Raw genomic sequence first — 16,357 nt, 5'->3', positions numbered from 1 at the left:
CAGATGCTGGTGCTATGCTTCTTGTATAGCCTGCAGAACTGTGAGCCAAAGAAACCTCTCATCTTTATAAATTAAAAAAAAGAAGAGGAAGAGAGATTTGAATTAGCACACTTAGCCCCCTAACTATGCGATGTCCTGTACCACCTAGAGCAAGAAGGCCCTCACCAGATATAGCACCTTGAGCTTGGACTTCTCAGCCTCCAAAACTACAAAGAATAAATTACTTTTCTTTATAAATTATTCCATTTCAGGTATTCTGTTACAAGCAAGGGAACATCGACAAAGACATCAAGCATCATTAAGCTCTAAAGTTTGGACTCTCGGTCTTAATATTATTATAATCCAATATAGAGTTTTCCTTCAGCTCCTATATCACCTCTTTGGAGAAGCTCCATCTAACAACTTCATCAAAAAAAGCTTTCCCTAGTTATGTTTTTCAACTTGCTTTACTTCTGTCTCAGTACTTATTGAGTTGAGATTGGTTTAGGTATCCATGTGTTGCTCTGATCTGTTCCTAATATCTGTGCTTTCCTTTGATCATCTAACCCACCATCCTTTCTCATTTAACAGTCTTGACTTAGAGAAGCTCTACTTTTTATTTATTTGCACAGAGGTTTAAATAATGATCCACTACCATACGCAAGTGTGCAAGTGTCTGACTCAGGGCCTTTATACTTGCTGTTCCTTCTGCTTAGAATGCTCTTCCTCCAAAAGTTTGTATGGCTTGCTCCACCACGTCATTTAGATCTGCACTCAAATGCTACCTAGCCTAGGAGCCTTCCTTCACTTCTCTACATAAAAAACTCCCCAGCTCCCTTCTCTCCCACCAACTCATATACAGTACCATTAATTTCAAGAGTGTACCATGGTTTAATTTTTTTTTTTTTTGCAGAATCTATCATCAGATGACATAGTAACTTCCTTAATTGTTTATTGTCTGTGTCCCACCCCACTAAAAGGTAAACATGAGAGCAGGTATTATTTTTAAAATTCACTGCTATTTTTAAAGCTCATAGAATACCAGCTGGCTAATAGGCATTCAATAAATGCTTAAATTACTGAATAGACTGATGAGTCAAAAACAACCTCTTCTGACTCCTTTACTTCAGTTTATCCTACACATGGATGCCAAATCAATTTTTTCTACTTTATTGCTCTTAGTCTGTTTTGTGTTGTTATAAAGGAATACCTGAAGCTGGGTAATTTATAAAGAAAAAAGACTTATTTGGCTCATTCTGGAAAGTTAAGTTTGGGCATCTGAATATGGTGAGTGCCTCGTGAAGGAAGGCAAAAGGGAGCCAACCTGTGTAGAGATCACATGGAAAGGGGGAGGTGCCAGGCTCTTTTTAATAACCAGCTCTTGCAGAAACTAATACAGTGAGAACTCACTCACTTCCAAGGGAGGGCATTAATCTATTCATGAGGAATCCACCCCCATGACCCAAACACCCCCCATTAGGTCCCACCTCCAACGCTGAGGACCAAGTTTCCACATGAGATTTGTTGGAGACAAACAAACCACATCAAAACCACAGCCAACTCTAATTCAAGTTACACCTTTACTGGAAACTTATTTTTATTTTTATTTTTTTTTGAGACGGAGTCTTGCTCTGTCACCCAGGCTGGAGTGCAGTGGTGCGATCTCGGCTCACTGCAAGCTCCGCCTCCCGGGTTCACGCCATTCTCCTGCCTCAGCCTCTCCGGCCGGAAACTTTTAATTACTGCTGCTCATCATCAAATTTAAATTCTTATTCCTGCCATCCAATACCTTTCAACTCACCCTTCTTGTCATATCTACCCTACATGAACATTATAATTGCGGTCACTTGTTGCTTGCGCTACTTACTTACGTGCTTATCCCATTTTCCATCCTTGACCTCAGATGCTTAAAGGACTTTTCAATCTTTTCTCTCTTTATGGTGCTGAAGTAGACAATTAATATTTTTGCATGTCCAACACTCATTCTCCCTTCTTTGGAGGAAGATGTATTTTTTGTTTTTGTTTTTGTTTTTTTTTTTTTTTTTTGAGAAGGAGTCTCGCTCTTTCACCCAGGCTGGAGTGCAGTGGCGCGATCTCGGCTCACTGCAGGCTCCGTCCCCCGGGGTTCACGCCATTCTCCTGCCTCAGCCTCCCGCGTAGCTGGGACTACAGGCGCCCGCCACCTCGCCCGGCTAATTTATTTTTTATTTTTTTAGTAGAGACGGGGTTTCACCGTGTTAGCCAGGATGGTCTCGATCTCCTGACCTCGTGATCCGCCCGCCTCGGCCTCCCAAAGTGCTGGGATTACAGGCGTGAGCCACCGCGCCCGGCCAGGAAGATGTATTTTTAAGAAACCACTCTTCTCCTATTGGATACAGTGTTTCAATAAAAGTGTATCTCTGATGAACAGTTGGACATGTCTTCCAAGAACTTCCAAATATCAATCAGATACCCATTCACTATAATTTTGACCAGAAATGAGAAGACTCAAAAACTGAGAATAGCTAAAGCCGACTCTCCCAGTGGCAGTCTGTTGAAGACACTGTTCAGCTCTCACACTGCCTGCTGCCCAGAACCTTATAGCTTGTCTTGGTAAGTGTCCTCTGGGAAGTCTGGTTTGTAGAAATTCCTTTCCTTTCCTTTTCTTTTGTCAAATTTTACCCAGAGTTGGTTTTCATTGTTTTCAACTAAAGAACGTACTTTGAGTTACACAAATATTTATTATAGTGTCTTTTATATTGTGGGCACTCAAGAGAAAATTTTGAATTGAAATCATGCAGCATTGATGGTAATGATAATCAAACTAATAAACAACACTGGCTATCACTTATATAGTAGTTACCACGTGCATGGTTTTCTTCTAAGTGCTTATTACACATTTATTCATTTGATCTTCACAAGAACCCTATGAAATATGTGCTTTTACTATCCAAATTTCATATGTAAGGAAAGTGAGGTACAGAGAGTATGAGTAACTTGTCTAAGGTCCTACATTTAGTAAGTGGCAACACTGGAATTTGAAGCCAGGCAATCTGTCTCTAAAACCTGCTCTCACCTGCACAGAATACTGCCTCTCCTGAAGAGTCCTTCCTATTTAATGAGATCAGGAAACAATGCAAGTTAGGTAAGTCCCAAAGTAAACTAAAGCAGGGAATCCTAACAAATAATCTTTCGTGTACAATCTTTCTTGTACGAGCCACAATCATAATGCATCACCTATATATTGGAGTGAAAATATGAAGCCTTTAATCATTATCAGGTCTTTCCTAAGTATTCAACCAAGCTTTGTGGCATGGCAACGCTTTGCGTACACCATATCATTTCCTCATCTTCTCCCTCTGGGCATCAGGAAAACCATTTTCAGCCTCTCTTCCAGTTAGATTGGGAGCCACATGACAAGCCAATTCTAGGTCTTGCCATAAAAATATTCCAAATTGTTTTCATCCTCCTCTTTCCCTGATAAGGCAAACTTTGATGGTAGCTGGTCTAAGATGAGGAGGGCTCCTCAACCCACTGTACTGAAAAGTGAATGAGAAATATGTTTTGATTGTGTTAAGCCACCAAGGTTTTATAATCTTTTACAGAACCTTCCATTAACTACTCTGACACTATTTTCCCGTAAATAGCTATATTGTTGTATTCATACTACATTTGTTTAACTACATTATATAAGTACCATAAAAAACAATAACTGGCATAAACAGGTTTGGAAACAAACATGATTGACTCCTGGTTAGCATACAGTAAAACCGGTATTGAGCAGGTGTATAAGACAGTCACCTATTAGTCACAAGTATTCGGGGTTGCCATGTACAGCAGTCAGCATGTCTTAAAAAGGAAGGCACAGAATTGATTCACCTGGCAAATTAGGTAGTTGGAAATCTGTGAAGCAAACTTTTATTGTATGCACTAGAGATGTGAACAATTATTAATGCTCAGAATAGTTACTATGACTTTCTTGAAGGAAATTTGAGTTAACTTTCACTTCGATAAATGTATTGTAATTTAATAGATGTTTTGAGTAAATATAAAGAACTAGAATAAGTGTTTTAGAAGATACAGGAATGTATGAGTTGATTCACAACTAAAAGAGAAATGCCAATGTATAAGTAAATACGAGATACTGTTCTCACCCTAGAAAAATTTACAATGCAACATGAGAGGAAAAAAAAACCCAACCTATCCAAGGCAGAATGTTCTAACAGAAGGAGAAAGAAAGTGCCACAAGACAACAAAGGAGATGAGGATTAACTGTACCTGGAGGATGGAGAGGGCTTCATGGAGGGGGTAGAATTTGAGACGTCTCTGTTGGACCTGCACCAACTTAACCAGAAGCAGAACTTGCCACGAGGATTGAGAGCAAGTAGTTTATGCGGGTGGTTCTGCTGTGGAATGGGGGTGATCATAGAGGGAGGAAGGAAGCCAACAAGAAATGTCACTATTAAGCTCCCACAGTGGTTCTGAAGCTTTAATTTAGGGGAGAGCTCGGGGAACAGTGTAAAATACACACCCCAGAATAATTCCAATCGAGGAGTAAAGCAGCCGGGAATTTACACCCCCACAGTTTTCAGCCACGGGTAAGGCTTACCCCCATGCCTGGAAGGATGTTCATTTCTAGGCACTTCCAGCCCACAGAAGTATAACTTCCATCCTGAGGAGATCAACTGAAGAAAATATCAGAAATTCAATTTTATAGAAAACATAAGTGATCTTTAAAAACCTCAAATATTCACTTGCCATTTACTGAGTGCCTCCTATTTGCTAAATATACACAGTATAATGATTTAAAGTAGTCAACTTCTTTAATAAACAGTTCCAAAGTTTTGCCATCTCACTGGAAACAGTTTAAAGGATACATAGCATAATGGGTCTTCATAAGCAAAGCAATTTAGTCTGTCTTCTGTTAATTATTCCTTATAATAGGAAAGAATGTAATATCTTGCAATGTGTTACATCTAATGATTCATGAGAAGACATTAGTTTCTGGTGTTTACCTATAATCACTCTATAAAACAAAATGTCTGGGGAGAAGAAATTAACAGCAATCTAAATTGTAAATATATGAGTATGATCTAAAAATTGGAGCCATAAAGCATTCCAAACTATGAAGTAACTTTTAATATTACTTTTATTACTTAATGCTTTACACTTCTTGTTAATCTAATTAGTTTCTACTACTAAAAGGTGCCCGTTTGAGTAACTCAAGCAAACAACCCTCTACCATGCTATTAAAAATTTAATTTTTATATAATTACGGGACAGGTGCATATTTCTTATATGCACATATTACACAGTGGTGAAGTCTGGGCTTTTAGTGTGTGTACACACGTACCTACACCCACCCACCCACACACACATTTTCTTTATCCAATTCTCCCTTGATGGTCACTAAGGTTAATTCTATCTTTGTTATCGTGAATAGTGGTATCCCAATCCATAAGACTGGGATGTTTTTCCATTTGCTTGTGTCACCTACAGTTTTTTTTCCACTGGTGTTTTTTAGTTCTCCTGATAGAGATCTTTCACCTTCTTATTTAAATATATTCTTGTGTATTTTTTTTTTTTTTTGTAGCTACTGTAAATGGGATTTCCTTCTTGATTTGGTACTCAGCTAGGTCCTTAATGGTATATAGAAATGCTGCTGATCTCTGTACATCAAATTTGTATCTTGAGCCTTTACCAAATCTAAGAGTTTTTTGGTGGAGCCTTTAGGGATTTCTAGATATAAGACTGTATCATCAATGGACAGGGATAATTTGACTTACTCTACTCCAATTTGGATGCCTTTTTTTTTTTTTTTTATCTTGCTTGATTGCTCTGGTGAGTCCATCTGGTCCTAGGCTGTTTTTTTCTCTTGGTAGAATTTTTTTTTATTACTGATTCAATTTTTCTACTTATTGTTGGTCTGTTCAGGAGTGCTATTTATTTCTGGCTCAATCTCAGAAAGCTGTATGTTTCTAGGAATTTATCTATTTCCTCCAGGTTTTCTAGTTTGTGAGCCTACAGTTGTTGTTCATAACAGTCTTTGATGATATTTTTTTATTTCTGTGGTGTAAGTTGTTATGTTTCCTTTTTCATTTCTGATTGTGTGTTTATCTGGATATTCTCCCTTCTTTTCTTGGCTAGTCCAGTGAGTGGTCTACCGATTTTGTTTGTCTTTTCAAATAACCAACTTTTCATTTCATTGATCCTTTGTATTTTGGGGGATCTCTTAGTTCTATTCTGATCTTTGTTATTTCCTTTCTTTTGCAAACTTGGGATTTGCTTTGTTCTTGTTTTTCTAGTTCCTTGAGGTGTGAAGTTAGGTTGTTAATTTTTTAATGTAGGCATTTAATGCCACAAACTTCCCTCTTAGCACTATTTTTGCTGTATCCTGTGTATGGTGTGTTTTCATTTTCATCTGATTCAAAAAATTTAAAATTTCTGTCTTAATTTCTTCATTGACCCAGTGATCATTCAGGAGCATGTTGTTTAATTTCCATGTGTTTGTATAGTTTCTGAAGTTCCTTTTGGTATTAATTTCTAGTTTTTATTCCACTGTGGTCTGAGAAAATACTTGATATTTTGATTTTTAAAAATTTAAATTTAAAAAATTAAATTTAAAAAGACTTTTTTTGTGGCCCAATCATGTGGTCTATCTCAGAGAATGTTCCATGTGCTGATGAGAAGAATGTATATTCCGTAGTTATTGGGTAGAATGTTCTGCGCATGTCTGCTAAGTCCATTTAGTCTAAATTCCAACTTAAGTCTAATGTTTCTTTGTTAATTTTCTGTCTCAATGATCTGTCTATTGCTGTCCCTATTATTACTGTATTGCTGTCTATTTCTTTATACCTAGAAATATTTGTTTTGTGACTCTGGGTGTTCCAGGGTAGGGTTCCCAGGGTATATCTTGCTGAATTGATCCCTTTATCATTACATAAAACCTTCTTTGTCTTTTATTACTGTTTTTGATTTAAAGTTTGTTTTATCTGATATAAGTATAGCTACTCCTGCTTGCTTTTGGTTTCTGTTTGCCTGGAATATCTTTTTCTATTATTTAATTTTCAGCCTATGTGTCTTTTTGCATGTAAGGTGGGTTTCTTGTTGGCAGCATATAGTTGGATCATGCTTTTTTCTTTTTAATCCAATCTGCCAATCTGTATCTTTTAAGTGGAACGTTTAATCCATTTACATTCAAGGTTAATATTTATATGTGCGGCTTTGATCCTGTCATATTGTTAATTGTTTTCAAATTGTTTTATAAATTCTTTGTTTCTTTTTCTCTTTTTGTCTTTGTGGTTTGATGAAATTACCATGTTGCCATTTGATTCTTCTCTCTTCCTCCTTTCTGTGATTGCTTTATAAGAACTTGAGTTTCATATTTCCAGGTGTTTTCATGATGGTGAATATTAACTTTTCATTTCCATTTTTAAGACCCCTTTGGCCATTTCCTGTAGGGCCAGTCTAGTGGTGACAGATTGTCTGAGCATTTGTTTGTCTGATAAAAACTTTAGTTCTCCTTCATCTATGAAGTGTATTCTGGAAGGATATAAAATTCTTGGCTGATAGTTTTTTTTTTTTTCTTTCAGCACTTTTAAAGTGCCATCCTATTCTCATGTGGCCTGTAAGGTTCCTGCTGAAATGTCCAACATTAGACTGAAGGGGTTTCTTATATTGATAACTAGACTTTTTTCTCTGGCTAATTTGAAAATTCTTTCTTTCACTTTTACTTTAGACATTCTGAATATAATATGCCACAGTGTAGTCTCTTTTGCAATGTATTTTCCTGGAGATTGCTAGGACTCCTATATCTGGATGTCTAACTTTCTTGCTAGATTTGGGAAGTTTACATCAATTATTTCCTTAAATAGATTTTCTAAACTTTTTTTATCCCTCTTCCCCCTCAGGAATGCCAATAATTTGTAAGTTCAGTCACTTTTTGTAGTTCCATATGTCTTGAAGGCTTTGTTCATCTTTTTTTCCTTTTTTTTTCTTTTTGTCTGACTGGATTATTTCAAAAGACCTGTCTTCAAGTTCTGAGATTCTTTCTCCTACTTGGTCTAGTCTATTATTGGAGCTTTCAAATGTATTCTGTATTTGCTTCAATGTATTTTTTAATTCCAAAATTTCTGCTTTGTGTTTTGATTTTGAGACAGGATCTCTCTCTGTCACTCAGGCTGGAACACAGCTCACTGCAGCCTGAACTTTCTGGTCTCAAGTGATCCTCCCACCTTGGCCTCTTGAGTAGCTGGGACTACAGGTGTGTACCACCATGCCCAGCTAGTTTTTGAATTTTTTTGCAAAGACAGGGTCTTGCCATGTTGCCCAAGCTGGTCTTGAACTCCTATGCTCAAGTGATCCTCCTGCTTCAGCCTCCCAAAGTGCTGGGATTCTACAGGTAAGCCACTGAGCTCATTTTTTTTTTTTAAGATATCAATCTCCTGGTACGTTTCACATTCATACCCTGAATTGATTTTCTGATTTCTTTGTACTGGTTTTCAGAATTATCTTGCATCTCATTGAGCTTCTTTAAAACCAATATTTTGAATTCTTTATCTGGCACTTTAAGAATTTTTTTTTGATGGGGATCTGTTACTGGACACTTGTTGTGTCCTCTGGTGGTACTTCCTTTGATAATTACACATCTGGTATAGTAGTCACTTGTTCCCATTGTTAAAAATTGCTTTTGTAGGGGAGAATTTTGTTCTGAAGATGTATTTTTCTGGTTGAGTAGCATACTTTGGCTTTGATTTTGGGTGCCTGAGGTAGTATAATCTTTGTATGACACTCAGCAGTACACAAGGTCAGTGGTATCTGTGATTTCCTAGGTGGTTTAGAGTAGTTATTAGGTAAGGCTGCGGTGAAGCTTTGCTGGGGACTTGGACATCAACTAAGCCAGTATTTGGGCCCTGGTGGTGGCAGCAATGGAGTAAGTGCCCCTGTTTTTAGGCCCCAGAGCAGCTTACTCTAGCTTGCTCCAGCATTAGTGGGTCCTGGAGGGCTGATTCTTGGGCCTCCTCGTGGCTTTCATTGAAGCTAGTTGTGAGAGTGTTGGGCTATATGTGTGAGTGGGCTCTTAAGGTCCTAGGCAACTGAAGTGGTGTGGGCGATGGCACAGCAGTGGTGGAGCAACCCACTGGCCCCCAAGTGGTCCTTGTTAATGTTGCTGAAAGCAGCAGTGAGTGGGGCAGCCTATTCTCCAGTCCCACAGCTGCCTATAGCAAGGTGATATGTATTGTCCTAAGCTTAGGAGAGCTTGCTCTTCCCTGTCTTTCCCATGGCTAGGTGATGAGTGCAGCCATGTTGCCTCAAATTTGGCTTAATGGTGAGGCACAGCCTAGTGTTAAACTCTCAAAATGGTGCCTTGGGCCTGGGACCAGAAAGAGTGGGGGCCCTCTCAGGCAAGAAGCCTGGACAAGAAGCTGTGGGGAGTGCGGTCCACTCACATCTCAGTCTCAACAGCAGCTCACAGCAGGGTGGCAGGGACCCTCCCATGGGTGCATGGGAGTGCTTGGTTTCCTCTCTCTCTCTCTGGAGCAATGTGGGGGCAGCAGCTGTGTCTGTACATGCTCGGTATCTAGGCTGCTCTCAAAGTGGCATCCAGATGAAGCTGCTCTAGGCTTGGATGTCTGTGGGATTCTGTGTGGGTTCCCTTCCCGGAGCTCCATATGTCAAGGTAAAGGCCCTAGTGGGTTGAGAGTTTTTCCCATATCCAAAACTATAAAAGCCTGTTCCAGAGTGTGGAGCCCTGGGGGTTTCTCTTTCACTGTTTCCCCACGTCCAGGAGCGTCTCCTGGCTCTCAGTCAGTCCCTGGCCACGCAGGCTGCCTCAAACCCTCTCCTTACTTATCTCTGGTGTTTCCCATCTCTTCTCTGGTGAATCCTAGTGTCTTCTCCTAAACGATCTGTTCAAAATGTATCTACTTACTATTCTGGTCCCTCTCTGTGAAGGAGACATATACTACCTGGGTCTATTCAGCCATCTTGATCTCAACTCTATGATCTGTCATGGTATTTAATCGTTGCATTTTAAAAATACATCATTTAACATTTTTTAACCTCCAAACTCAGAATCTATCTAAAAATCATAACTCACGATCAAAAGAAGGATTTGTTCTGAAGAAAGGAGCAAATAAATTCTAAATAAATGCTTCCTTTGAGTTTCATAAATGCTCAAAATGATAACATACAGATTTTGGTGGGTACAAGCTAGTCATTCTCACTACGTAAGTTTACCTACACAAAAGGAGAGATAATGCAATCAGATTACAAAGAGGCAAACAACAAAAAACCAAAAACATCTTTTATTTCCTGTTATAACTCCCCTGCTGCTCAGAAGTTTGTAATATTCTTGAGGGGCTACAGAAGAGGTTAGGAATAGTGAAGACACATAGGAGTCAGAAGAACAGAGTTCAACTACTTTTCTGACACTGACACTAAGTTGCTACAGTACATACTCATTAAATGAAAACACATATAAAAGCTCATGGCACTGATGGCCTAAGTTAGATCTCCAAGATTTTGGTTATTTCTCTACTTTGCCTCTAATCAGTACTTTCTTGATTTCAAAACCCAGCTCTGTCATTTACTTGTCGTGTGATCTTAAGCAATTTACCCTTACATTTCCTCATCTGTAAGCCAGTATTAAGATCAATTACTTGTGAGGTTACTGTCAGTAGTAAATGAGATACATATATAGAAGAATTTGGCACAATCTCTAGCATAAAGCCCTATTTTCCCTTTTGCCCCTGTGTTCCTACACTGAGTTTGTTTGTTTCTCTTAGACTGTAAGGTCCCCCAAGGACAGTGACATGTCTTATTTATTTTCTGAAGCTTTCCAACACTTAGTACAGAGCTTTGCCCAGAGTAGTTTTGCATTAAATATGAAAAAAAGTGAACAAACATTTGTTGAAATTAATTGTGCTTAGGCTGTGGCCCTAAATGAAAATGGAGATACATGCAATGTTTTTGAGCATGAAAAGGATATGGGAAATGGTTTAGGAAGTTTCTGTGATATATCAGTTTATATGGTAAGTGACTTTGATTCTACATAAACAATATTAAATTTTTTGACCTGAAAGTCAAATATACAAAAAAATGAGCTTTGTGGTCAAACTTGCCATAACATATATTAATGTGAGCACTTCCTTCGAACTAATCACTATGGAAGGCCATGCTAATATTTTGCTTTGCTCAGAGCATTTGTTAGTAACTGTTTTGAGAGTTTGCTTAAGAGTCATATAAGAAAATCAACATAATTATTTTATAGCCAGATTTAAATTTTAAACCCAAAAGTTAACATATAATCAGCATTCCTCAACTTAGTGATATGCCATAGGTTAAAATGACTATTACTTCCCACAATCAAATAAAGCATTAAAGTACAAAGATTTCCCAGTCCAATGATATACAGAAAAATATGGTATATGAATGACATATATATGCTCTGAAGACAGCTTTAAAATTCCAAAAGATATAATGAGCAATAGCAACACTGTCTAATAAAGTCTTATAACATGTTTATCTGGAATAGGTTCATATTCATCTAGATATTTCTAGATAGATATTTAGCAATATGCTAATCACATTATTTTATAGTATGCATATATATGAGGTTTGCATGAACCCTATTACATATATATTCATAACACTTATACACAAACTGGACAACCAGACAAACCAGGCTCATAGACTCCTGTCCCCCTCAATATCTGTCACCCTTCTGGGTAAATTCAGGGTCAATAAGGACAAACCATCAATATCTTTATCTCCCATCTCTTTACCATCTCCTTTCCCATAATTTTCTCTTCTCCTTCACTTTAGTCCCTCATGCTCATAAACACAATCTAAGCCTTATTTTCACTCCAGATAGCTCAACCTCCAATATCAGTAATGCAAACCTCCTATTTCCTATTTTCAGCCCCTATTCTTCTAGCTTGCTTGCTCATCTATTTCTGCCTCAAACATTCTTTAGCCTAACTACAGTCTCTAGTACCTCCTTTTGTATTGCTGTTGTACACCCTTGCTTACCTTCAGATCTTCTCATCACCTTCATTACCATCATCCATGCCCAATTTACCACCGTTTTTACCTGGACTATTGTAATAAACTCCTAATAGATTGTCCTACTTCTGCCTATCCCTCTCAAGAGCCTAGTAATCTTTTTAATACAGAAGTCACAACATAGCACTCTTCTGCTTAATACTGACTAACAGCTTCACTTAGAGTAAAAGTCAAAGTCCTCAAAATGATCTATGAATAGACACAATCTGCTGATCCCTTGTTTCCTTTGTGGTCTCATTTCCTTTCAATTCTATCTTGCTCATGGTAATCCAACTGTACTGGCCTCTCAACTGCTCATCAGACCAGGTATATTCACATCTCAAGGCCTTTGTACTGCTCTTCTTCTTGCCTGGAATACTCTTCTCTCAAGTGTCTTCATGGCTTGTTCCTTCGCTTCCTTCAAGTCTCTACTCAAATGTCTTCTTGTCAATGAAGCATTTTAACTGTCCTATTTAAATAAGCAAATGCCACTCCTCCACTTCTGCCTTTCTCTGCTTTATTTTACTTCATAGAATATATCACCATCTGACATACTACTTATTTTCTTTTCTTTTTTATTGGCTGTTGTTTATTGTATTTCCATTAGAACATAAGAATCATAAGGGCAGTGATTTTCATTTATTGCTCACTGTGCCTAGAACAATGCTTTGCTCCTAGTAGGCACCAAATAATTATTAACACTTGGATTTAATGAATTCAGCATATAGTCCATGGTCCATTATTTTATCCATACTTTTCTCACTGAATTTTGTGTATGTAAATATCTGGATGATTAAGTTAATTATTGAATGGGGCTTCACTAATGTCTGGATTTAGAACACCTTCTGAAGAGAAAATCTAGAATTATCCTGCAGCTGGAGAAATTAGACTGTGGCTGTTAGATGCCTACTGGAAAGATGTGCTTCTCCTAACCCAGTTATTCAGAAATACAGCCGTGATTCTGACAAAATAAAAATGTTTCTATGCAAATTGCCTTCTTGAAACCTATAAAAACAAAATTAATGAAAGAGAGAAAAGAAACTTCCAACTTAAGTGAAGTAAGAGATGGCCATAACTGTGGACCACTGACTGTGAAGACTGTTTGCCAAATTCAACAAAATGTAGGCTAAAATGCCAAAGGCCAACATATACATTCTCAGATTTATCCAAATGTCACAGTGCTAAGAGGTCTATCCAAAATTTCCTTCACTGGGGTAACTACATCCGGTCAACATGGCCAAACCATTGCAGAATCTGGAAAAACTCTGTAGGGACCTAGGTTCACTCCCAGAGAATAGCAGGGAAAGCAAAGTTGAAGGGGAAGTCATACTGACAAAACTTTTCCCCTTATCGTTACCTTGGCCTTCAGACAGAGGAAGTTTGTCTTGAAGTGAGGCTGATGAATGTGCTGTAGACGCCATGATCAATTTTGCAGCTACTGACCAGAGTCAGCTGAACAGAAACAGACATTAGGCTTTGATAGCCTATGACAAAAAAAGACTCCATCTTCCAATACTCTGGTCAAAGTTCTTCATCTAGGTCCAAATACAACCAAACATATTTCTCGGGGCCCAAATCTCCGTTTCGCATGCAAGAATATACAAGAAACTTCATTCAACTCTTTATGACTCTGTTCTCCAAACTGGGATATACAGAGGTATGCCAGTGTTTATGTTTAGTCCTTTTCCCCCCTTACAAGCCTTATATCTAAGTTATTTACATGAGACTTGCCTTATTCTCAATTCATGTATTTTATGTCCCTGTTACTCTTGGGTCTTTATAATTTACTTTGCGCTCATTTCCTATCTTTATATTCACCCTTCCAAAAACTGAACTCATGTGAAAAAATGAACAGAAAGATAACTTTTCTTTAATTACCTTCTCATTTTTCTTCTTTTTCAGTACATTAATGATTTCATTCTGAGATTCTCAATTTCTTTTAAACCCATCTACCTTTTAGTTTCTATCTAATGTTTCTATGATCTTTACAATTTTCAAAAAAGTCTGTTTTCTAAGCATTGTCAATGTTTACATACCTAAATGTGGCTCACATATTCTCCTTTTATTACTATGAACTCTAAAATGGCATTGGCACATCCTTTTGAAATGATTTCCATAACTTCTATTTCATCCTTACTCGTTAGGATTAAGTCCAGAGAATCACACCCCTTGTCACATTCTCTACTTTCTCAAAGAAGAGACTATCGGCAAGATCAGTTAAAAAAAATGCATCAAAATTCTGCTTTGGCAGAATGACACTTCTAGAGAATATAAACGTAGTTTCTAATCATGACATTTATCTGCCTCTAGGCCGATCTGAAACGTAGATTAAAAGAGCAGCATTTTATATTCTTCTTCATCTACCTAGGACATCTGTATTTGGCTCCCACAGAATTATGTCTTATATTGTATTCTCACACTATGTTCTCCACCAGCCTTAAACCTAGTCACTCAAGGATTTCCAAGCAGGGCACTCTTCCACAGATCTCAACAGGTGTTATTTTACTTGCACAGCAAATAACATCTGTGTTAGTCTGTTTGTGTTGCTATAAAGAAATACTTAAGGCTGGGTAATTTATTTTTAAAAGGGGTTTAATTGACTCACGGTTCAGCAGGCCATACAGAACATCTGCCTCTGGTGAGGCCTCAGGAAGCTCACAATCACGGAAGAAGATGACGGGGAGAAGGCACATCACATGGCGAGAGTGGGAGCAAGAGTGGGGGGGGGAGTGCCACACACTTTTAAACAAGCAGGTCTCGTTTGAACTCACAGCAAGAACTCACTCATCACCAAGGGGATGGCACTAAGTCATTCATGAAGGATCCGCCCTCATGATCCAAACACCTCCCACCAGGCCCCAGCTCCAACACCAGGGACTACGTTTCAACGTGAGATTTGGAGGGGACAAACATCCAAACCATATCAACTTCCCATTGGCATATTCCAGCAATTAGCTTTATCTCAGCAAGTTTGCCCTGCCTAAGATTATATTTATCTATTTCCATTATACTTCAGGTTCACCTTATTATTTTATCTGCCCTAGTAAAAAGGTATGAGTGTTAAAAATTGTTTTTAAGAGATTTTTAAAATCTTTTATTTTTAATTTTCATTATGGGTCCTTTAATAGTTGTACATATTTATGGAGTATATGTGATTGAGAGATGCTGCTGAAACAAAGTTAATTATCTTTTAACATTTTAAAAAGAGATCCTTTTCAAAGTACTATAGGCACCAGAGGAACAAACTTGAGGGCGATTTTTTTCTATTTAAAAAAATCATTTATTTTAACTTTTCTGAGGCAAAACTGAAGTAATGTTGTTTTCTTATTTTTTCTTGTGAATCACTGACATTTTTTTCAGCTACTGTGTTACTTCTAACTCAGCTTTACAACTGATAGTCTCCAATTATCTCATGTTATCATTTTAACTGAGCAAACTAGAAAATCTAGTTTTAGATCCTTTCGTAGGATGCTACTTGATATTCATATCATTTTAACCTTTCTTGAAAGTCATGGCCTCAACTGGGAGAATAGATGAAAACATTCCTTTAAGTGCCCAAACCAAGTGCCTCTGATTTTATCACTCATTGCTATATGAATCAGCAAAGAGTATGTTATGGTCTGTAAACCTGATAAGCTTCAAGAAACCTCCTGAGGAAATCTCATACCAGCTCCATCATGATTTACCTCAATATAAATGAGGACAAAATAAGATGACTTCCTTATTTTCCCACATCTGGAGGATTTGTTTGGATGTTTACCCTCTGATTCTCAATTCTAGGTCTTTGGAGACCTACAGGCATTTACCTAATATATACAGGGTATATTATAAAATTATCAATGTATAAAAAGATTTAGATAGCATTGTCAAGGACTCCTTTATAGGTTTTTAAAATATTCTCCTTTACTGATGATTGTTACCAAAAACTAATATATGGGACTTAGAACCTGAGGTTGGGCTTCAAATTGTGCCAGACACAAAAGAGACAAAAAGACACAGTAATATTGTCTTCAGGAATTTGCAATCTAGTTAGTAAGCTAGCACTCCTGATCACAGCCATATGCACTTACTCCTGCTGTAACATCAGGCTTCTGTAGTAACGGTGCTGCGGCCAGTTGACCAGAGCACTGGGCTCATGCAAGTGTTTTGAGATGACTTTATAGCAAGAAGAAAACATAAAATTGCTATTATTCTTGAATTTTAGAAAGCTATATTTCAATTTAATAAGCATTTGAAATAATAGATTTCATAAGAAAGATTCACTATACACAGGAATAATAATCTGAGGGTTATATCCTTATGGAATTTTTATGAGAAAGAATTAAATAAAATCTTCTGTCCAAAATTATAGCAA

The 16,357-nt window shown here is 37.6% G+C and overlaps 1 protein-coding gene across 6 annotated transcripts in view; it reads right to left on the bottom strand.

Annotated features, from left to right (window-relative positions):
* FAM13A (family with sequence similarity 13 member A) overlaps positions 1–16,357 on the bottom strand; it is a 431,061-nt gene that overhangs the window by 195,161 nt on the left and 219,543 nt on the right. The window lies entirely within an intron of this gene.

Source organism: Symphalangus syndactylus, chromosome 10, assembly GCF_028878055.3.
Source record: "Symphalangus syndactylus isolate Jambi chromosome 10, NHGRI_mSymSyn1-v2.1_pri, whole genome shotgun sequence".
Lineage (NCBI taxonomy): Eukaryota > Metazoa > Chordata > Mammalia > Primates > Hylobatidae > Symphalangus > Symphalangus syndactylus.
Note: the sequence above shows the minus strand (reverse complement) of the source record. Positions and strands in the feature narration are given on the sequence as shown.